Below are 23,630 nucleotides of genomic sequence, written 5' to 3' on the forward strand. Positions count from 1 at the left end.
GTATTATTATTTGTATTTATATTACTATGTTATTATGTTTCTAGAACAAAACAATCATTATGCACATCTTTGTTATTATTTATACAATATATTTTATATATTCTGATTATTATATCATTGCATAAGAAATAACCATTTGGGATGTAAAACATACTATAGTCTGGCTTAACGGCTATACATTGCTGCGATAAAGCCTGACATCCATCGCGTGACAGACGCTCCGGATGTCCCTCCCTTTTGCTATCTCTGCTATCGGGGCTTAGCACCGCCCAGGACAGTTGTGATTGGTTTAAAGAAATCCAAACAAGCCTATCCCTGAATAAATAGGTGGTGTAGCCAGACTAAACATACTATAGTTTGGATGTCCCTCATTTTCTGCAGGATGTCCCTCACCTTCCGCTTTCTTTGTGTTGTAATTTTTAACTCCGGTCGATTTATGAGGACTATAGTTAACCTATTCTCAGATCTCTGCAGTTCCGAGGTAAATGGAACGCACTATAAGTAGTTTTTCTTTTTGCTGAAGGGAGGAAGTTAAATGTTTTGGGATACAGCCTTTTAACTGTTTCTGATTGCAGTTTTATTACATTTTTTTCTTGTAAGATTTCTTGTTATTTGCCAGTGACATCAAAATATTGGCTTTTGTGTGCACCACAGGTGATAAAGGTGTGTTTGACCCAATGCAGAGGACAACCTCCGTTCGTGTCGGGCTCCTGCATCACCCTGTCGGGGTTGTATTCGCTATAATGAAAATCTACATTATCCCTTACATAACACACCTGAATCTCTGACTAAACCGTCTTTGGTCGAGTTGCATTGTGGGTAATTTGGGCGCTAGTTTTTGACAAGGAAGAAAAAAAAGCATGGCATTAAAAAAAGAAGTTATCTCTGTTTTTGCTGCATCTTGACATCTTTTGAAGCACTAAGTGACTCTTCCTCCTAGTTATTGAGTGGCAGCATGTCTTCATCAGATCAACCTGTTGTGTTTGCATTTTGTGTCAGCAGGGACAAACTCCTAATATGCAATATAATAACAGTGATTTAGCCAATACGTTTGGATAACAGCAAATAGCCAAATACATTTTCGGCATAGCTTTTTGTTTGTCGCAGGGGGCTTATGAAAAATTAACATCACTCTTGGCCTGCACTTCTACACAAATATCCCAATATGTTTCCATTCTGGCCAAATACAGTGGAATTTAGATTATGGATAACACTGATTCCCCCTTGAAGCATGATGATTACATTTTATCAATACTATGTCATAAATTACTTGAAACATAGCTGACTATGGTATGTAAATTGCATTAGTGATAATGCACTACGGGATATGGAAAACCTGCTTTGTGTTGTGCATATAACAGTGTAATTCATTCAGTCACTGTTATTCCTGAGGCTATAGCTAAACACGCCTGTGGATACCTCGCTGCTGCAGGTGTTTTTAAGGAATAAAGCCCTTGTGTAGTTATGATCCAAGAGCAATACAGCAAGAAAACATCCCCAGTCTGCCATCATGGGAAAAGCATCCCTCAACTTATTTTCCTCCCTTCCTGCTTGTACGTGATAGGATTTTTTGATTCCTTGATTCTCCGAGCAATCCTCTTTTGAGAAATATGTGGATGGGCTTGCCCTTCAGTATCTCTGTGGAGCCTCTCCACTTATACACATATGGCATGACTGGTGGGTGAGCATTGAGTGGGGTGGTGGGGTGGTTTGGGCTGGGGTGAAAATGTTAAGACATTATTCTCAGATGTTCAGTTACATCAACCTTCACCTTTCACTACACTGCTGTTTAACAAGACATTTAAGTCCACTGTTACATGTGATTCATCTGCATGTTACAAAACGCACAGCCCTCTCTATTGTAGCTGCAGCTCACTTTTTCTCCCACTGCACAATGAACTGGTGGCCACTCTGAAGTCTTGATGAGTGCAGGAAACATGTGGGGAAAATGCTTAACCAACAACCAGTCAAAGGGCAAGATGGAGCAGCAGTAGCCTATGATCCTATTGTTGACCCATTGAATCCCCAGAGATCTTGACAGACGTAGAAGTGCAAGCCGAGGCTGTAGGCTTTGTTGATTGGCGATAATGTCAGGAACTGTTCTCTAGGGGTTGTATTGTACTTTTCACCTGCTCAGGAGGGAGAACACCTTGTTGCTGCTCTTTCTGTGTCCTCCAAATGTTGCCTCTGCATTCCCAGAGGACTGGGTTAAAGATAAAAAAACAAAAAAATCTACATTTCCCCCTGCAGTAAACAGGTAGGACAACATGTATTCCTATTTATAGCAAGTGTCATCAAAGTGAAATAATTCCTCTCTGCACATTTATTTTGGAGATGTTATTGCCTCATGATAAAGGCTATAATCTTACTTTATTATTTAAACCACTGCTGAACCTTCCAGTATACAGCCATATTAAAAAAACTGACTTATTCTCCTTAATATGTCCCTTTCCGTCAGATGAGTTTTTTCCGTTGCTGGCTGCTTGTTGAAGAAACGCAGCTCTGACAAGCTCCGGAGTTTTGGACGCTTCTATAAATGCACCAAGAGTCCGGAGCGTCTTCCTTTTCAAGACTGGTCAGCCGCGGTGTGAGGAAGGCACCACAAATAAAATCCCCTCTGACTGTGAGTGTGTGCGCGCAAGAAAAAGGGACGAGACTTCGCCTGCACCTTAATCTGCTCTGCATCTTTCCACTGGACCGCAGTGGATACAGCCGACTGTACAGGACTAAATCTACAACACAAGATGTAAAAAAAGGTTTTTTTGGGTTTTTTTTACAAGAGCGTGTTTCACACGTCCGTAATTTGTTTGAAGGAGAACAGCACAAAGCGAAATCTCCTGCCTGTTTTTTTTTCTTTGCGCTCTTCCCTCATCACGTTAGTGGGATGCAGGATACGCAGCATCACCGGCATCGTTAGAATAAGCCTAATATTCTTCCAGTTCAGTAAGCCTATCAGATTTCAAGGCAACGCAAGTGGTGAAGACTAAACAGGCAAAAATAAAACTCTCCGCTGCTGTGAAAATGACTGATTTTCTTCTGGGGATAAAGTGAGGAGGGGTATTTTTTCAACTATTTGGGATGTGGATGTTTTTTTATTCACCGGGCGCGCTAATGCCCCATAAAACAGGAAATTATTTGGTCATCTAAAGATCAAATATAACTGGACTGCTGCTGATGTTATCGGTTACGCGTTTTATCTGCCCATCTGCCTAGTGAGTCTTGGTGTGTGGAGGGAGCCGCGGAACAACATCCAGAGAACTATACAGGGGATTGAGTTACATTGCAATTACGCTTTTCTTGCAAAACGACGTATTTCTGCGGGCAGCGGACACTCACACCAAACCTAAGACAAACTAAGAGAGAATTTATTTCAAAACTGGACAAGAGGGAGCATACAGATAGCCAGGTAAGACAAGTTTTAAAGTCAAAATACGCAATGCATTTAAGAGCATCTTATTGAAAACTGTATGTTTAAAGGCTGTAGCCTAATGCCAATGACTGACTAAACCTCCTTTGTGATATTAGGATAATATGCTTCATAGTGCAGCAGAAGTTGAGACATTGATTATCCATCATATGGTTAATGAATGTTTTAACATGTCAGATTCTGGCTCCAAGTACTCGCTCAGCCGGATTTCTTTCTGCACATTTTTTGGGTTGTATGTGCCATTTGCGTTGGTAACTCCTGCTGTAGCCTAATTGTTGCATGCTGGGCTGAATGGAAAAAGGGTCTTCGTGCAGCAGAGATTGGAGACCACGTCATTAATTGGTAGGGGACAGAGGCCGAGGACGTAGTCGTGACGGATGATAGGGCGACTTATAGTGATAAAGTGTTTGATTTAAGTGGAGTGATACAGATCAAGCGTAATTTCATTAAGGTATTGATCGATTGCCGTTGTGGTTAAGTGTTGATTTAACTCTCCTTACAGACTTGGAGTTTGGACTTTTACTCAATTGATTCTTTTTCCTTTTTTTTTAATATCAAAAGGAAACAAACGGAACGTGATGTTGTAATGAGATTTAATGAGAGAGAATGGTTGGGGAAACACATACGCTCATTTTTGGCACCACCTTGTGGTTCAATTTAGTGTCTGTTTTTGGCTCCACTGCTGGCATCCACAGGTTTTTTTGATGTGGATGCCAAAACTAACAAAACCCCCTTTTTGTTTATCGTCTCAAAGAATTGATAGTGTGAAGTGATGGGGTGGTAAATAGCAATGTGGGTATGCTTTGGACCCCCATGCAATAAATGGTTATAATAACCACAAATAAAAACAGCAGATATATTTTCACCAAATGCTTCGGTCTGTTAAAGACTGCATATGTACAACTTGACGGTTTGATTATTTCATTGATTACCTACAATAAATTAAAACCAAATATCACTCAAATATATTTTCTGCTTTCCAAATATAAATGTGTGATGTCTTTATGTGGCTCTGGCTTCCTCTACACTCCTGGTTAAAGGCTGTTCCCACTATTTGATACAACAATTTGTCTTTTCTTGTGTACATTTTTTTTATCTGTACTTTGCTTATTCTCTATTTTTCAGCAAAATAGTTGCTGGGAACTTTATTGGCAACGGAATGGTAACCACGTGTTAGTGGACACTGGTGCCAGCTGATGCTAGCATTTCTGCAAGCTCTTTGTGTTGATCCTAAAATGAATAAATGCTGCATCCATAAACACAAACTGCTTTGCTGGCTGTCCCATATTTGCTCTACAGAATCAATATCATGTTCATAAATTTATCTGAATCTAGACAATGCAGTTTCACACAGTAGGCTATTTGATGCCAAAGGCCCCAACGGAATACTTAACAACGGATCATTAACTGGGAATGGTGGTAATCTTGGATTGGCTATATGAAATTACGGATTGGGAGCATATCAATAATTTATTGTCCTGCAAATGTAGTTCTAGCTCTTTCTAGTTTGTTCTAGCAGAGAGTAAAATTTGAAAGCCAGCAGTACCAGCATGTGGAGATTAATCATTAGGAAAATCAAATTAAGAATAATTCCATGTTATTGAAAACTCATTTATACAAATTGAAGATTTGTGCTGCCAGATGGTTAAATAAACTATTTAAATACATTATTAAAACTGAGATGACAACTATAATTGCAACTCCATGACTCATCTGTATATAAAAGAGGTGTCTAGTGTACATATTATTACTAGTATTACTCTTACTCTACTCTTATTGGGTTTGCTGTAACATGGGATCTTATCTTATGACAATGGACCAAACTCAATATACGGATGAAGAAAAGTCCAGAAAAAGCTAGTAAACTGACCTTGAGTTAAGATAATTTTATCAAGCTGCTATTTCCTATATGAACTTTTGCCCTCAACGTATGTGAGTCCATTTTATCTATTTATGTAGTAGGCTAGCTAACATGGAGCAAATACGCATTCTGAAATTTATCAAGAGTCATCATATCATTCATGAATTAATGAGGCTGATAATGAATAGGAAATGTACAATCACTAAGGCTTGTGATATTAGTGAATTGATGCAGGTCAGATTCATAATGAGGACATGAGCAAGACTTGAGGGGTAGCCTAGGCCTACTGTTTTCTTTGTGGTCCAGCCCATATTTCGTTTTTTTCCCCAAGGTTCATTGAACACACCACATAGACTAGAAATAAGGTTCTCACTTCACTGGTGCAAGTTTAGGAGGAAAACGACAGTCTAACGTTACTGAAACGACCAAAAGGTGCTCAAGGTATGCTAGCTAGTTTTCTGCTTCTGTTGAAGAATAATTAAACAAGTGGCTAATTTCCGCTTCATTTTGGGATAGCCTACATTTCGTGTCTGTAACGTTACCTGCTAGACTTATACCGGTGTTTTCACTTGTTTACCTGCAGGCTCAAGGTTGTGTCTGTCACCAGTAGGTTAGGATAATAAACTAACTAGCTAAAGGTTAGGATGTCCGTAAGTGGCCCCATTTTATGCATTGATGAGTAACTTACATTTGCTACATTCCAGTCCGTAAATTAAGCCTTTTTCTCAAAGGTAAGTAACCAACAGGACAAAGACATTGTAAACCCTTTCTATCCAGTTGCAACAAGAGATATTGGGCTGAATTTATAACGTTAAGCTAATGCTAGTTAGCTTTATTATTTACCAGCATCTACCGTGGATTTAAAAAGGTAATTCTGACTCGATAACGAGGCTAAATTTACTTAGCTACCAATCAGTAACCTTAACTGTTCATGAATTCTCTGTGGACTGGAAGAGTCAATAGCCATTCAGTGTTGTTTTTCCCATCCATCAAAAGAAAGACTTCATGGTTTCCTCTGCAGATCAGCATTGACTAGATTACTGTAGCCTATGATTTAAATTTTGTTTATTTATTCTTTTTATCTACCCAAGATCTTTCTCGTTGTCAGTGTTGTAATGTAAACTTGTAATGACTTATAATAAATAAATGGATATAGTATTATTATTATTATTATTATTATTATTATTATCATTATTATTATTATTATTATTATTATTATTATATTAGTAGTAGTAGTAGTAGTAGTAGTTAGTGTTCACCTGGCTGCTGTTATTGAAGTCGAAGCAGCAGAGATCGGCCAGCTTTTCTGAAGGATATCATTATTATTTTCTTGGTCAAACTGATGTTTAATGCAGTGAACTATGACTTTCTGCAGACATGTAGTGGCTTCAATTATCTTTACATGCATTAAATGTATGTTACATTTAACAAATCACCCACCCAAAACAGATGTTAGAAAATGTTTAATTTGCTTTTAATAGAGTACTGTGGAAGAGTGGAAGGAGCAGCAGCTCCCGATACTTGACGCAACCTGCTTCAGGATCAGGACAGCACAGACAGGGCTAGGCCAAGTCCCAGACCAGCAGCAGACCTGTTCTCAAACAAGAAGGGGGCTCAGTTACCAGAGAAGTGGTCTACAGGTAAATTCTCTGTCACAGATGTTCAGGCTATTCCTCTTGTGGATTGTCATGCCAAATACCAGTACCAATTTTAGTGGCACTAGTAAGGCTTTATGGCTCTGTTTTTGTTCTGCATTTGGTGAAGGTGCACATTTTGGTAGATTACCCAATGCCATTTGGTGCAAAATGTATTTGTTTGTGTCCTGCACCTGTTTGTGAATTTCATGGTTTGTTTGTGCGCTCCAGAGTTCACTCATTTACAGTACGGTGTGTTGCGAAACAGTACTACTGTTAACAGAGCAAAATGGGGCATTATAGGCAGCTGGTGTACCTGAAGCAGTGGTTGGCAATTGGGTTCAACCAAGGGCCAGTTTTTTAGCACATTGGGGGCCAATGCTGGTTTATTGTTGCAGTGGAGACACAGATGTTTTTATGTTTTTAATTCCTTTGTTTGAAAATAAGTATTTTTAATTCAATTGGAAATAGCCCACACATTTTCCAGCTTGGGTGTATAGTCCCTGTAGTATGCATAGATTTACAGCTTGGTCAGGGGCCAGATTTGCTGAGGTCTAGACTACAATAAACAAACTGGAAGTGGATCAGACTTTATTTCCTATATACTTTAATATTTTATATTGTACTAAATATATATCATTCAAAAATGCCTCCATTTAAGATATTAATTATAATTTAAGATAGTACACACCATTTTATAATGATGAATACTTATGATTATGGTAATTCAGTTGCCTTCTACTGTAGCACTACTATTTGTTAAATGTTACACGATTACCAGCAAAACAAATAATGATAATTAAAGTAGTGACACGGTAAAAAGTAAGAGTGAACACCTCATTTGCCGAGTCAGGAGCCTGCTATTTATCATCATCCACAAATCTGAACCACAGTTCTGTACGAAATTACTATGGTTGGATGAAAGAAAGGTCAGAAAGATGAAGCGGTTATTACATCTGACGAGAGATTTGTAACTCTCATTACAGTTTAATTTGTGGTATATGTTGTCTCATGGTATCCTCCAGCATCACACTCTGGTCAGTCAGAGTCAATATGTTCCTAAGTTGCCCTTCCTATTTTATAGTGCTCATATTATGTTCATTTTCAGGTTAATAATTGTATTTAGAGGTTATATCAGGATAGGTTAACATGGTTTAATTTTCAGAAAACACCATATTTTTGTTGTACTGCACATTGCTGTAGCTCCTCTTTTCACCCTGTGTGTTGAGCTCTCTGTTTTAGCTACAGAGTGAGACATCTCACTTCTGTTCCATCTTTGGTGGGAGTTGCACATGTGCAGTAGCTAGGTAAGGACTACTAGCCAGTCAGAAGCAGAGTATGAGGGCGTGCCACGCTAGCAGCTAGGCGAGCATTATAACGTGTGTTACAAAGTGACGCACGTTCGTCACGGAAGTAAAGGCTGGACTACAAGGTCAAGGTCAAGTAGTCTTTATTATCCCCGAGGGGCAGTTCGTTGTGCAGCAATAGAATGCAACATAAACAACACATAAGCCATACAAACAACAGACACTATCAATAGAGGGCACAAAAAATACATACTACACAGAAGTCCTCATCTCACATTGAATTATTAACAAAGCCTATAGCAGCGGGGACAAAGGAGTTTTTTTGTGTCTGTTTGTCCTGCATTTAGGTAGACAGAATCTGCGGCCAGACGGCAACAACATGAAGTAGCTGTTCAGGGGGGCGCTTATATCAGCCAGGACTGACTGGGCCTTCTTCAAGGTCTTTGACTCATATAGCGATTTTAAGTCAGTCAGGGAGTTGTGGGAAATTTTGCCACACACTTTAGTTATGTATTGCAGCCTGTTTTTGTTTTTAAGAGTGAGGGACCCAAACCAGCTCACAAAGGCAAAAGAAAGAATAGTTTCAATAAAACAACAATAAAACATCCTCATAAAAGTCTTATCAACATTAAAATTTTAAAGAAAGTTTACGATAAAAAAACATCCGCTGGTGTGACTTTTTACATACAGCGTCAACTTGAGGCTCGAAGGTGAGTTTGTCGTCTATTATATATATTATACAATAGAGCAGTTTGTGAACAGTTTCTGTGGGAGATGGTAAGTCCCTTTGGGGTGAACTTTGGGCTTTTTCACGTTGTAAACCTATTACATGCACAAAAAAGATATATGACACAATAAAGGAAAGGGGGAAAAGCCCAGACGCATAATATGAGCACTTGTGTTTTTTAAACTGCAGTTACAGTGGGGCGTCTCGGATGTAAACTTGGATATAGTCATATTTTCGATTCTCCAGTTAGCTTTTAGCACTGACTTAATGTAGGGCCCTATGGAATCTGTCATAGCTTTTTTTAAACGTTGTGATTCCGTCCATGATTTTGTTATCACAGAAAATATTGGGCTCTACATCAGTGTTGCCATCACTCTGTGACTGGCCCCAACCAGGCCATGGTCGCAAAAAAAAGACAATTGCCACATGGCTAAACTGCTTTTCTGGGGGAAACCCTGAGATTACAGATGTATTTTCTCCTGTGGTCACTCCTGGGTTCTCTACAGGCCATATTCTCTCAGTATATGTTAGATATTTTTTCTTTACTATAACAATATTGGTTTCATAGCTTTGCGCTGTTTCTTTGGCATGGATGCCAGAGAAATGTTGGTGTACATTTCCTTTAATGAATACACGGCCCTCATCTCAGTTTGTGTGACATTGACTTCCGAGGTCTTAGCTGATTGTGTTGAAGGTTAATTATCATCAGCTGCTCTCTGCCTCACAGTGAGGGACAGAGTGACAACCACTTGTCCTTAACCAAGTCTCTTCTCCTGTGAGTTGGAAAGAACAGCAGCGCTGTCGTGCTCTGCATCTGTCCTACTTCATTTAGCCAGCCGTCACTGCAGCATTCTCACACTCAGGACTCAATGCTCACACATAAGCTGTGTTCCAAACCGTTGCATACAACGGAAATAGCACACTATATAATGTGTTCGCCATTTTGTAGTGCTGTTCGAATTCACAGCGTTTATCATTCACTATATAGTCCTCCTGTAAAATACCCACATAGCATGGCTAATTTGAGCGAACATACCCTACATTTTCCTCCCGTATACCACAATGCAACATGGTTGTGTTTTTCCGAGAGGAGAAGAAGAAGCAGAAGGATCAGCGGAAACTGAAACTAAAAAATGGACCAGGCTTTCGTTCATATACGTTGGAAATTGAACAACATATATACAACCTTTTACTATCCTTCTGAGTGCTCGGTTTGTTTCAGGGACGCGTTGTAAGTGTTTTTGTTTCGGTTTGTTTTCATGATGCCTGGTGCGCCCGCTTCCGTCACACAAATAACCGGCGCAACGAGAAAATTTCAGTATAGTTTCCGAAATCTCGTTTGGTCATCTACTATATAGTTCATATGAGTGAATGGTTTTAATCACAGCAATAGTGTACATTTAATATGGCATTTTTTAAACTTGAGGCTATTTTTTCCTGTTTGCTGAGCAGGCGTCATGTTTTCTTCCTTGCCTCCATAGGTCATGTTTAACATATTTATTGTGCTAATATAGCTGGTGGAGTTGTTTGCTCAAGGTTACACTAAGAATGTCCCTACTGGACATCTTCAAGGTGAGTGTTTAGGGCATATCTTTGGAGGACTCCAGTAAAGTGCTGGCTGGCGTAGATCCACAGATGTTTACTGAAGTGGGGAAAAAAATCACTTCTACTACACTCTTTTATCTATAGGTACTTTTTCTTGCCAGAGATGAGGCCTACAAATAGCTGATTGGCTTTGTAGAGAAACTAGGGAGACAGACATCAATAAGCACAACACGAGACCGGTTTGAACTGCTGAACAAATCTGAGATGTGGGCAGTGATTCAGAGGTCTGGAACCAGACTAGCTTTATCCTGCAATAAACTTTATTTTAAAGTAAGTTTTTTCCTTTAATTACCTTTTGAAATACACTTTAAGTTCTAAAGACTTATTTTACTTTGCCTGTGAGCGAGCCAATTTTAAGAGAAAAGGTCATGTTAGAGGTGGCTAATTGATGATATCATTGATCTTTGTAAGTTAACCCGTTGAACAAAGACGGCTCACCAATCCAAATCCTGCATCCAAAGTTGACCTGAATGTACAATTACACACTTGACCAAGACGTCTAGTTATTCCTTAATCTAGCTAGCTGAAGCCTTTCAAACTTACCTTTTGTAATGGTTTTCCTTGTTTGTGCATCTATGGAATCGCCAAAAGCAGTGGCACTGACATTGTGTCTGCACAACAAGCTTTCCAACTAGGTTACTTTTTTTTCCTCACTGCCTCTGGCATTTTGTGTGGACAATTAAAATCTGATCTGAGTGATCCGATCCAAGTGAACAGCTTTAAGTACAGGTGTGAATGCACCCAAGATCCGATCACTCAGACCACATTCAGAGGTGGTTTGGGCCACATATGACCACATTCTTTACTTCCCTCTTCTGTGAGCGGAACTACGTACTCATTCAAAGTATTTCTCATGTCACAGAAACCACTGAGAGTGAATTGTATTTTTGGATATTGTGATGCTGTTTTTGTTCCGCTGCTGCTTGCTCTTACATCCCCGGCTCTCTGGAGCTCTGTGCCGTGCTGTTGCCTGGAAAAGCAGCCACCGTTATACAATATCCTTAGTTTTAGTTTCATGAAATGTCCCCGAATTCACGAATATGTAGGATATTACTACAGACATTTCTGCTCTTACGTCGCAATGTCTGCTGTTGGTATTTACTGGTCTTGCATTGCCAGACCTATCTCCACATCACTTTTTAATACCAGGTAAAAATGGGGCCTCTGTCATGCAAGCTAACATAGGTCAACATTGATTTAGTTAAAACAAAATCCAGGAAGTCAAAATTGATTGATATTACCGGTAAGTCAAACAGATATATATTAAGTCAAAACTAAATTGAGTTCACTATTTTGATAACAATGCTGTGTGTGTTTTGCAAAAATAAAACGCAGAGAAAAAGAAATCCTGCTGCTGAGACGCTGCAGGAAAGCCCAGTTTGCAGGGCTCAAAGTCAATTCATACTGGGTTACATGCTGCAAGCATGTACTGTAGTATTCCTATGTACAGTATTTGATGGCATTTTTGAACTGAAGAAGCAGGAAAGAGCTATGACTCTTTAAATGATGTGTCTCACAACTAAAGCTGTCAAAATTGGCTAAAAATGACCTTTGAATTATCCTACTAAAAACCACGTAGATTCGAATTAGGGCTGTAATTATTGATTATTTTCATTGTCAATTAATCTATTAGTTGTTTGGTCTATAAAATGTCAGAAAATGGTGAAAAAATGTCGATCAGTGTTTTCCAAGGACCAAGAGACAGCCTCAAATATCTTGTTTTGTCCACAACTCAAAGATATTCAGTTGACAGTCATAGAGGAATAAAAAAAGTAGAAAATATTTACATTCAAGGAATCATTCATAAAGAATGACTCAAACCGATTATCAAAATAGTTGCCGATTCATTTGATAGTTGAACAAATTGATTAATCACTTAATCTTTGCAGCTGTAGAGGGCTGCACAATATGAGGATAATATCTTATTGTTATTATTTTTACTAATATTGCGATCGTGATATGATTCACAATATTGAAGGGAATGATCATTTTTGTATCATTATTCAAATTTTCATTGAAAAATATTAAAATTAAAAGATTTTTTTTGTCTGTAGGATAGGATTTTTAGGCTGGGATGTGTCTGCAGCACCACAATACTTGTTCAGTTCAGAATGGTTTGACACATATTTTGCCTTAACAAATATTGTGGCCCCCTGTGATTTGGATATTGCACTAGTCCATATTGCGATTTCGATAAAATTGCGATTATTGTGCAGCCCTAGTTTTCACTAGGGCTTGTTTTCAAAAAAATGCAACATCTTTCCAAAAGTCAATGAGTAATCTTGTTAAAAATCCTGATTTTGATATTGACCAAAATAATTGTGATTAGGATTTTTTTTCCATAAACGAACAGCCCTACTGGTGACATTATCACACAATTATTTGCATAAAGCTTAGTGGTTGTGGTTTGCAGGGAGGGAGAGAAATGTCCAGTTTTACCACACATGTATGTTTCAAGGAAATAGTCATCAATAGTGAGCCAGTCTTTTTATTGGTGTGTTTTCATCCAATTGAAAGACTGCTAGAACATCAGGCCTAAGAGTAAATAAAAAGTCTGCTCAAAAGAGAAAAGTAATGGGTGGAAAGCCAAGTAGAGTGTTTTGCCTCTATTTTGAATAAGTGCCATGGTGAGCAAACATGATATTATGTCTGCAAGGGCCATTTGCAATGTGTTGACAAGAAAAGTGAAGTAAGATTTATGGTCTCATTGTGTTCTTGATCAATTGATGGATTGGACATGGGAGCCCAACTCCCCAAAGTTGTGAAGGTTAACCAGCTACCGCACATCCATCCTTTAGTCTTTGAAGCATGCACACAGCAACTAGCAACAATGCAATGTAAAGACATGTCATTTACCTGGATGCTGGTGTACTTAAGTGGGCGTTTGAGTACACAGAAGACAAATCTTTTTTTTAGATACACTATAGCAGTTTTCAAAATGTAACAGAAGGAAAGAGAGTTACTACAGGGGCCCCATTCTAACAACATAGATCCTTGGAGATAAGAACTGACGAGCCTGCACAGAGATGTCGTTTTTTGTAGAAGTTGTCTGCTTTTGTCACATGACATATTTGAGGCCCAGTTGCAAGCACAGCACAGACCAGTACCAGGTCTTGGCCTGGACGTTGAGAATCACTGACCTAAAGTATGTACGCGATTCCTCTTGGGCTTGTTTCGTTTCTCATTTTTCTTATGACAGTATGCCTGTGAATGTGTGCAGAGTGTGCCTTTGGGAGTGGTTCATCTGACTGTCTAAGATGATCCATATCCACTATGCTACTTGTCAATTGTTCAGACAGTGATAAACGAGAGGTAGAATATGTGTAAGGCAGGTTGCCATAGATGAAGCACCTGCACAGATTCTGACCTACCTGCGGTCAAAAAAAAGAGAACCTAGATGGACACACTGTAGAGACATGCATTCTTTCCATACACGACCACGAAGTAGTGCCAAGGACTCTGATGAAGATGTGACCCTACAACGAAACGTTAGTCACTGTTATGCACCTTAAGAAATAAAACTATTAATTAAGAAGACATCTGTGTTGCACCAGCAATTTTTTGTTACTTTACACTGTTTTGACCTGCCTTGGTTGCACCGGATTGTTGTGGTCTGCAGAAACGCAGAGAACTCTCTTTTTTATCTAGTGCCACAGACTCTCAGGGCAATTCTCAACCCCAAGAAAGCAAAGAATGGACTTGTGTTCTTGGGGAAAACGTTCTTCCCAGTCGTTCTTGGAAGAATGAACTTGCAGGGTCATGAGCACACAGCACGTTGTGGACTGTTTGAGCTTATGCGTTCTTGCTGGTGTTGCGCAATACCCGCAGCACAGAAGTCGCCTGTTAGGGGTGTTGAAATGAATCACTGCATCGCGATGCGGACGTGGACGATTCTGCATCGATGCAGTGACAAACCATAATCGATTATTGCCTACTGATGTTGATTTTACCGGTAGCTGCTTTTTTTTTTTTTTTTTTTGTTTTTGCCTGTTGTCTGTTGTCTGCTATGTTCAGACTCCGCTACATTCAGGAAGTGTCTTTTTTTAAGAGCAGATAAAATAAAAAGGGTAGTTAATATACATCTGACTGCTTGAATTTGTCGATGAAAGCCATGTGTAGCAATATATATTAATATTGAGGAGGTGATGCATCGTGATATCGTTTCGAAACGTTGACAGGATAATCGTAATCGAATTGAATCGTGAGACCAGGAAAGATTCACACCCCTATCGCCTGCAGTGTTCCAAAATAACAGCCAGAAATGAAAACTACAATACAACCACTTACAAACTATTTAAACAAGCTCTGGAAAAAAAAAAAAAAAAAAATTCATGTCACTATTGCAATAATTTGATGACTGTTGATTGAGCTTTGAAATGAATTTCTTTCTTTATGGCCAATGTTTATTTCCTTTTATAAGAAAACACAGCTTAAAGTATTTATTTCAACAGCTCATGGTGAAATAACCCAAAGAAAATCATCAACGAGGGGAGACTGTTTATATAAAACATTGCTTGACAACATTTGCTCAAACTGCTTTTTGTTTGTGGAGTTTTTGAACTCCTAGGGAAATTTTCAATTTGCTATAAATGTTTGTAAAACCTGTCCCTATATTTGGCATCTACACAGTTGATTTCCCCTAAAAAGTTCTCAAAAGTGAATTTAGTGATGAAACAGCTGGAAACCCGACCCTCGCCTGAATGCCGAAATAAATGCTGGGATACTGGGGCTGTCAAGTTCATACAAGCTACCAACGGATGCATCCTTGGTAAAATGGGCATGTCGAGAATATTTCCGGGAATTTTAACTGTTCTTGGTGAAAAGCAAACTTGTGTATTGGGACAAAACTTTGGCCACAAAAGATGGGCCACAGATTGACAAAGGCCCTCAGTCTGTTTTGGCAGGCCCTTCGTGTGTCTTACCCCCCCCAGTCCTGACTGGGCACAGGTCGCGCACACAATACATGTTCCATTTGCGTACTGCAAAAGAGCTCTCCCACACACTATTTGATCAAATACCTGGCCATAAAGTCCCTTGCACTTCTGCTATCATAGGTTTTCTCTTTTCAGAGCACCTGACATTTGATGACTGGCCATTTTGAAAGTTTCCTCGTGGGAGAGGAGGGGCTGGCTAGACATTACCTTTGATCTCATAGTAGCGTGAAAGTCTAAACTTTTTTTGCCTAGGTAAAGGAAAGTAAAATTGTTTTCGAACAATTTTTTGTCAAAGAAAATTAGGAAGATAAAAAATAACAAGCTTTTATTTGACTCACAAATACTATAAAGTTTTCACAAATATGTATTCTGACAAATTATTAAGGTAAGGTTAGAGCTGCCCCAGACAACCGACCCAGTGTTCCCCCTGTGTCTGTTGGTATAAAGATACTTGTAGGCACATGGCAAGCTAGCATTACTTCATTATATGGATAATATTAGAACTTTTCAATAAAAATTTAGATTAGAAATCGCGAAAAGAGCCAGGATTTGATTAAGCTATAACTCTTACTGTCTTAACAAGTTAAATCAGGTGAAAGAATTATTTGGCAACCAATGGTTTCATGAGCTATAGTTAATGAAAAATGTTGGCGACAAATTCAGTCAGTTGTCTTGGCTGTCTGGAATGTCAGTCAGTGATATTTTATCGAGAGAGAAACACCACTCTGTGTTATCTTGACGATTTAAAAAGAAAAGTCTCTTTCTAGATTAACTGTTTTTATGCACTCTCTCCTTAGTCTCCTCCTCATGACCACTTAGTGGCATGCAATGTACAAATGATGGGGCATATTGATTGTTTTCTTTGAGGGTAAACTAAAGCTGCATGGTGCCTTGAGTCAGGCAGTTGGCAGCCATTTATTCATGCAGTCTCACAAAGCCCTTTAGGTCACTGTACATCAGGGTGGATTTTAAAGACGGCCTGTGTAATGGACTCTGAATTGGCCTCAGTCTCAGGCTCAAACATAAGGAAAGGAGAGATGTGTAATTTCCCTTTGCAATATGTTGACACAGATAAATGGTCCCCTTGCTGTAGCCTCGCCCTCATTATTATGCTACGAGGGGAGGTTAGATTTTCACCACTGCAAATCAATAACACATTAAAGTTGGAAACTAATAAAGGAAATGCAAGTGGACTGGACACATGTTGCTCACTTTTTTTTCTGAGGGTAATCAACCATGATTAACTTCTAATTTCACAGATGGCTTGAATGGCAAGGGATTTCTTTTGGTGATAAATGCAATGTATCATTTGCATGATGGAGCTCTGTCTCCCAAGAGGCTGCATTTTGACCACACTTGATGTCAAGGAAGTGTAATTTCATGTGCATAGGAAAAACCTTTTACATAGCTTTTATGCAGCGCTATCCTGGCTGCACGACACTTGTTGCTATAGCAGCCAGTCCTTACCTACCACTTTGTGTCATTTTGGTTATGAGCCATAAAATGTAAGACGATGTAGGAGTCCATCGACACAGGTGCAATTAGGCCATGTCATGTTGTCAGACTATGGCTATTGTTTAGTTAGATCAGGAAATGGTACAAAAGGGTAGGGGTATACTGACATGATGTCCCCAAAACAAATGACAACTTCTACTACACAATTCTTTATTTGTCTCCACTGGAAAGAGTTATTTATACAATTCAGTTCATAGTCCTTTTGTAATACATTATCTTCCTCGCAGCAGCGTTATGCCAGGGCAGGATTTTCTTTAACATGTAGGGCCATGAATTTATTCTGTTGGAGATAGACGGCAGAACATTTTTTTATTATGAGACTCCAATGGCTTCAATATAAAAAATAAACCAACTCAGAAGCAGCAGCACAGGCTGTGTATGGTCCGCGACTGTGAAATCAGACAATTTTTTAAGAACCTGCAGCAAGTCACAGCATACAGATAGTCCCTTTCCTGATTTAACCACAACAAACAGGTAGTGCAATACACCTGGATAAAGAAACTGCTAGCACGGCAACATTTTGGAACGTGTTTTATATATATATATATATATATATATATATATATATATATATATATATATATATATATATATATATAAAAAATACATACATATACACACTGATTGGTGACAACTTAAAGTTAAAACCAACATTAAGTGTACTAGAACAGCTTCTACTGAAGAAATTTACATCATTTTTAACAGATATGCCCTTATTTTATGTCGCCCCCATGAGGAATTCTAAGTAATGACAACACCCCTGTTGTTGCATCCACTTGACACAAGCTTTCCATGATGGCGCACGCACCCCCACCCCTCCTCCACGCAGTTGCTAGTAGCCAAGGAGGACACGGAGGATTAAAAAAAAACACGATGGACTCTTCAGAAGAGGTAATGATCTTCACTCGAGTTTCTGCGTGCAAAAGTCGCCGGACGACAACAATTTCTAAACACAGCCATGTTGAGATATCCAGAGATATATGCCCCATATATATATAATTAGGGCTGTCAATCGATTAAAAAATGTAATCTATTTAATTACATACTCTGTGATTAATTAATCGCATACATAATTAACGGTGCCTGGACCAATACTTTTTAAGAAAGTAAAAAAAAAACAAGAAGGGTACTAAACAACAGTCGGTGACATTAAAGAACGGCTTGTTTATTGCTAAGGCCATATGGTCAAAATTAAATGATTTAATAATGTATAACAATAACAATAACTTATTTCACTAATAAATTGCTGTTGAACGACAAAAACAACCACCAGATGGGAAAAGAACATTTAACAATAACTTTGAATGCACCACGAGGCTGTAGTTTACCAGTTTCATTGAACGCACCGTCCGTGTTGTTTTTCCGACAACGGCTCTTGAATCCTCTACAGTAAAACACAGTCAAAGTTTACACTGTTTAGCGTTAGCTGTCAGCATTTTAACCATTTTTAATCCAGCTACTAGCTAGCGGTAGGCTAACCTTAACTGCTGTCGAGTATAGTGTTAACTAGCGTCATGTGCAGCGGTGTTTGTGTTGCCTATCGTCTGTTTCAGAGCATCAGAAAGAAGCGCAGACATATCAGTGGCACCAGATTTCGGTAGCCAATCTTATTCAGGAAGAAGATTTTTACAAGTAAATGTTCCAATCAATGATCCAGGCAGCACATTCTCGTCTCCCTCCTTCATTTTACAGTTGAATGGTGGCTAGAACGGCTCCGGGTCAAACGTCAATATGGAATGGATTAATCTGCGTTATTTTTTTTATTTTGACAGCCCTAATATATATATATATATATATATATATATATATATATATATATATATATATAAATACATTTTCCATTTTAATTTTATTTTCTATTTACTTGCAATTTTTACTATATATTATAAAAAACATATACAGCCTAGTCCCAAATGGAACTACCCAATCCTACCCAACACAGAGAAAAGAGGGGTCAACCGAAATAGCGGCTTTTTTAGAAATACAGCAAAAAGAGAAAATGCAGAGGTATAACACCCACATGGAAATCATTATCCTCAGTGAGCTTCCACTTATACCTTTCACTTTCGCAGTTATAAAAAAATCTGACTTTTAAAGAAATCAAAGGCTCAACTGTCACAGTTCAGTATGCCAGAGACTGGTGGCTTGGTATGGTGATATTGATCTGAAGCTGCATCAGAAGATATGCGTCTTTATGAGGGGTGGTCGTCCAATATGGGTCACTTTGATGGCCCCTGTCTCCTGAATTGTTGGTTATTCTGGTCAATCAAACCACCGTCTAACATTCTCATATGTAGTAAAGAAATGTTCAAATCGAAAGGGCTGAGGTCAGAAAGTGATTGATGGAATGCCCCATATGTCACACAGTCCTTGAAAGGAGGCTTTTCAGGCGTCTTTCAATTTCTAAGAATATTTTTTCCATTGAATAATTATTGCTGTCTGGGTCCAATTCTTCAGTGATTGAGGAAAAGCAGATAACACCTTACAGTCTTCTAAAGCACTGTTTTGGAACGTGTACAAAATGCACACCATTAACAATATAACAGTGAATCTTCATCCGGAATTGATGGATTTAGGTCCATGTCCACAGTGCATGTACACGTGAACCTTCAGCACCTTAATTTCCAGCAAACTGCAGAATCTTTTAAACCAATTCTCTGTAACTTACTGGGGTGTCAGTAGTCACAATGTCAAATTGTCAAATTGTCAAAATGTTGTCAACCAGCTCTCCGTGCCTTCCCAAGTCCCCCTTGCTGGCCTGTATGCCAGCCAGCTCAGCTGGCAGTCTGCACTTCACTTTGATTTGTGAATGTGAATTTTATCAAACATCAATATTCTCTTTTAAATGATATCCAAATGGGCATTTTATAGTGCTACAGGCAAGGCACGAGCTCACTGCTCAATATTGTGCCTTTCCTAGCATTGCCAGACCGCTTCTTATTCCCTTTCCAGTTCTTTAAGATGGAAAATTAGAACTGTGCTCGCCTTCGCTTGGCCACAACAAGAGAATCTGAGTCGTACAGTTTATATTTCTATGGATTGTTGTTCTTTAGTGCAACCTTGATGCCGGAAACAAGAACCTTCTCTCATTCTTGGAAGCAGTTCACAATAGAGTATGATGCTTCATGCTGACTGCGTGTAATGCATAGAAAGAATTCCACTTATTTCTCGTCTAGGTTTTAAAGAGTGCTGTGTCTTTTGTCTGGCTGACAAAAGACACCAGTTGGTCAGGCCCCACGGTGGTCTAAGGTGGATCCTGTGCCTGTGCCTGCTCTTTGAATTGCAGTATATTTTTTTTCTCTAGCCATTCTTGCTCTTTCCATTTAAGTCATTTCCTCAAAGCTCAAAGATTTCCATTTTCCTTTTTGCTTTTTTGGATGCTCATTCCTTGCCATGCTCCCTCTGTCTATTTCGGCTTCTTCATTCTGATAAGACATGGGAACAAACCAGTATCCATCCATTTTCCCTCAGGGTCTGGTCAGTGTCTGTAGTCCCACTTGTCTCTCAGGAGAAACACTCAGTGACTACACTTTCCAGTTCCCAAGCCCTAGATGTATCTGCTGAGTCCACTGCACCTAGCCTTTTCTTTCTGTAGTCTCCGTATAGTTCCTCCGAGCCTGCTTCTTTCACGTATTGGGTGTCTTCTTCTTGCTTTCCTCTTGCCTTTGCCTAATCTTTCTCTCTTAATGGGAGATTTGAGTTTGAGTAGTTTGTCCCCTTTTGCCACTGACTCTTCCTTTCTCCCTGTCACCACTCTTGTAGAGCTGCAGAGCTGTCTCTCTCCCCATAGTTCCCATCATCATACACTTGTAGCTCTATGAGACCTCACTATTTCAACTGAGACCCTTTAATGTACGGCATATGCTACGTGGCTTTCCAGTCGTTCTAATTGGCTGGTGGGGGTCGCGAGTCAGTGCACATTTGCACCTCTCAGCTTGATTGACATGCGACAGCGGGGACTAGTCAGATCCCAGGTGCAGAGGCAGTATGTTCTGGCTACTTTTTAATCATGTTCTCCAGGCTGGGGCTTATAAGAGATGTAAGGGTGATTATGGTTCAAGGAGGACCAGGTCCTTGCGCAGGGGCTTTGGGATTATTGCTCTTCACTGTGTTCTGACTGAGAGAATGACTACATCAGTATTCAGATGGTAGCCTCCTCAGAGGTTGCAGAGTTACTGGAGAGATTTGGAATGGAGAAGAGAGGCTCACTCTGTCAGAGAACTCGAATCGAACACCCTAGGATTGTCTGTAATCTGTGAACTCATTCCATTCTGAGCTCAGCAGATGACAGTATGTGTGTTAATGGCATTTTAGATATGATGAGCTCCGTTGACCTCAAAACTCTGTTCTCTTTTTATTTTCAATATGTGAATAGCACAGATATGAAGCCAGGCAATGCTCCTGTGTAAAAGGCGTGAAGAAATGTCACGGTATGCATCTCTCTGATAGTTTATAGGGTTTCCAGATTTTCAGAAAAATAGTATTAAATGGTCACGTATTGGGAATATGTAGAAAAATTGGTAATGTTGCAGTTAAACGACTTAGCATCAAAGTGTTTCTTTTTTTAAAGCTCTGAGTTGGACTGATGCATCGGCTCAGGTCACCTCATGTCTTCTGTTAACAGTTGCACACAAACAAACTGCAAACACTTCCGCTGTCAGCGAGATAACCACAAACTTGCACACATTTTCTGTAGCGTTTGTGACAGAAAATAAATAGTAGTCTCTTTCATAGAGAAACAACTGGCTCTGGTACTGCAAAATTTGGCTTCACTGTGCTTTGCAATGCTGTTGTCAGCCTGTGTGTTTTTTGCTAGTGGAAGATGAATGGAAGAGGCACGGGGGGAAATTAAGGCGAAAGAGCACTAAATGGTTGAAATTACTGATTCATAAATATGCTATAAGGAAGGTTATATTGCTACTGTAGATTGCACTAGATTTGATTAGTTTGCATGCATTTCTTAGTTGTGTATTTTATACAGTGTATAGTAACATAAAACCATGCATAAAGTGTAAATGTATTTGTTTTATGTAGTAGCAGCTGGGTATGTCGTCGAAAAATGTTATATACTCCAGAATTGGACGTTGGTTGCATGCTCCTGAAATGGCTTGTGTTTTATAAACACAATGACAGGAAGAGGCAGTTTCTCCAGCTGCTGCGACTGTAATCTATGCTCAGTGGTCTGTCAGTTTATAACAGAAAACAAAGGAATTGGAGGTGGGTACACATGATTATCCACAGACCCTGAACCCGGATTTCATCCAGACATTTGACCCTTTCTTACTGCACAATTGCCAGGGGTATGTGCTTTCAAAGCTAACGTTAGCTCAAGTTGGCTGGCTGACTAAACAGGGAGGGACTAGAAATCATCTCTGTTGCTTTTTGGATTTTGAGAGCAAATTGACCAACAATATGAATACTGTTTTGTATGATCGTAATATTACACTAAAGGGTGCGATTTAAGTAATTATTGGCATGACAGTGATGCGGCTAGGACCGAGGTGCTTGCGCCAAATTTCGTAAGCCTCACTTATGTGAAATCCAACCTAATATTGCTTAAATGTAGGGGCACAAATGACCCTTAAAATCAGGTCTCAGCTCCCAAAGACAATATTTAAAGTGAGCTTGTTTATATTAAGGATTCCGTTCGTAATATGTAAGTTGCAAATTACTTCCTTAGTATCACCTCATCATATTTACCCATTAGGAGTTACATTGTGAAAAATTAGTAAACAACATCAACACTTTGACAAAGCTTCACATATTTTTCTGTGCCAAGTGCATATTGAAATTTCAAAGCTACAGACTGTTTTTTTAGGTCAGTTTAAGCCATGTGTAGGACTTGAAAGGAAGTGAAGAGGAGAGAAATGTATAAAAAAATTATCATACGAAGACACAGCATCCTTATCTGAGTACACAATTGGCAGGAGTTGTAGAAGCAGTGACTGAGTAAAGGTATTTGGTTTTTTAAGTTTACTAAATTGAACAAAATAGAAGACGGTCAGGGTTTCCCGCAGAAAATGTGTTAGTTAAGGTGGTAGGTTTGCCATCTGACTAATTTATTATTATTTACATTTAAATAATAATAAATAATTAATAAATAACCAGCTTTTCAAAATAACAGTTGCAATGTGCAACTTTAAGCTCATTAAACTATTTAAAAAAAAAAAAAGTGCTGTAACGGTTTCACTGGCATTGCTCCCATTATCCTCTGTGACATGCTCTCTTCCGCTTTGACCGACAACTCTTCTCCAAAACTGCGCTGAGATAACAGAGCTCAGCCCATAGCTTCACACACTCCAGCAGATAGTATGCGTGAAATAAAAACAGGACACGTAATTTCACTGTGTGTAACTACGCTAACTAACCGTGTATTGTGAACCGCGTGTAGTGATTAAAAAAAAAAACAGCTGTGTCTCAAAGACCGGGCAACAGCCGGGACATTGAGAATCCACACGCGTGAGGTGATGATAGTTCCAGTCACTTCGTCATGTATTCACTTCGTTGAAACAAGAGAAGAAAGCCTCACTGATGTGAAGAACAGGACAGAGAAACATATATAAATGTTCTTTGCCCACCGTATGCCAACGCTCTGGTAAGTCCACTCACCCCGTCTCTGC

At 39.2% G+C, this 23,630-nt stretch overlaps 1 protein-coding gene across 3 annotated transcripts in view; it reads left to right on the forward strand.

Annotated features, from left to right (window-relative positions):
* The first annotated feature begins 3,271 nt into the window (after positions 1-3,271).
* The window catches only part of grik4 (glutamate receptor, ionotropic, kainate 4), a 315,022-nt gene continuing 294,663 nt past the window's right edge, over positions 3,272-23,630 (forward strand). For all 3 annotated transcript variants that reach the window (XM_031297041.2, XM_031297042.2, XM_036001715.1), the window contains exon 1: positions 3,272-3,406. The gene's annotated coding sequence lies outside the window, so the exon portion shown is untranslated. The remainder of the gene's footprint in view (positions 3,407-23,630) is intronic.

This window comes from Sander lucioperca, chromosome 5 (genome assembly GCF_008315115.2).
Source record: "Sander lucioperca isolate FBNREF2018 chromosome 5, SLUC_FBN_1.2, whole genome shotgun sequence".
Classification (NCBI taxonomy): domain Eukaryota; kingdom Metazoa; phylum Chordata; class Actinopteri; order Perciformes; family Percidae; genus Sander; species Sander lucioperca.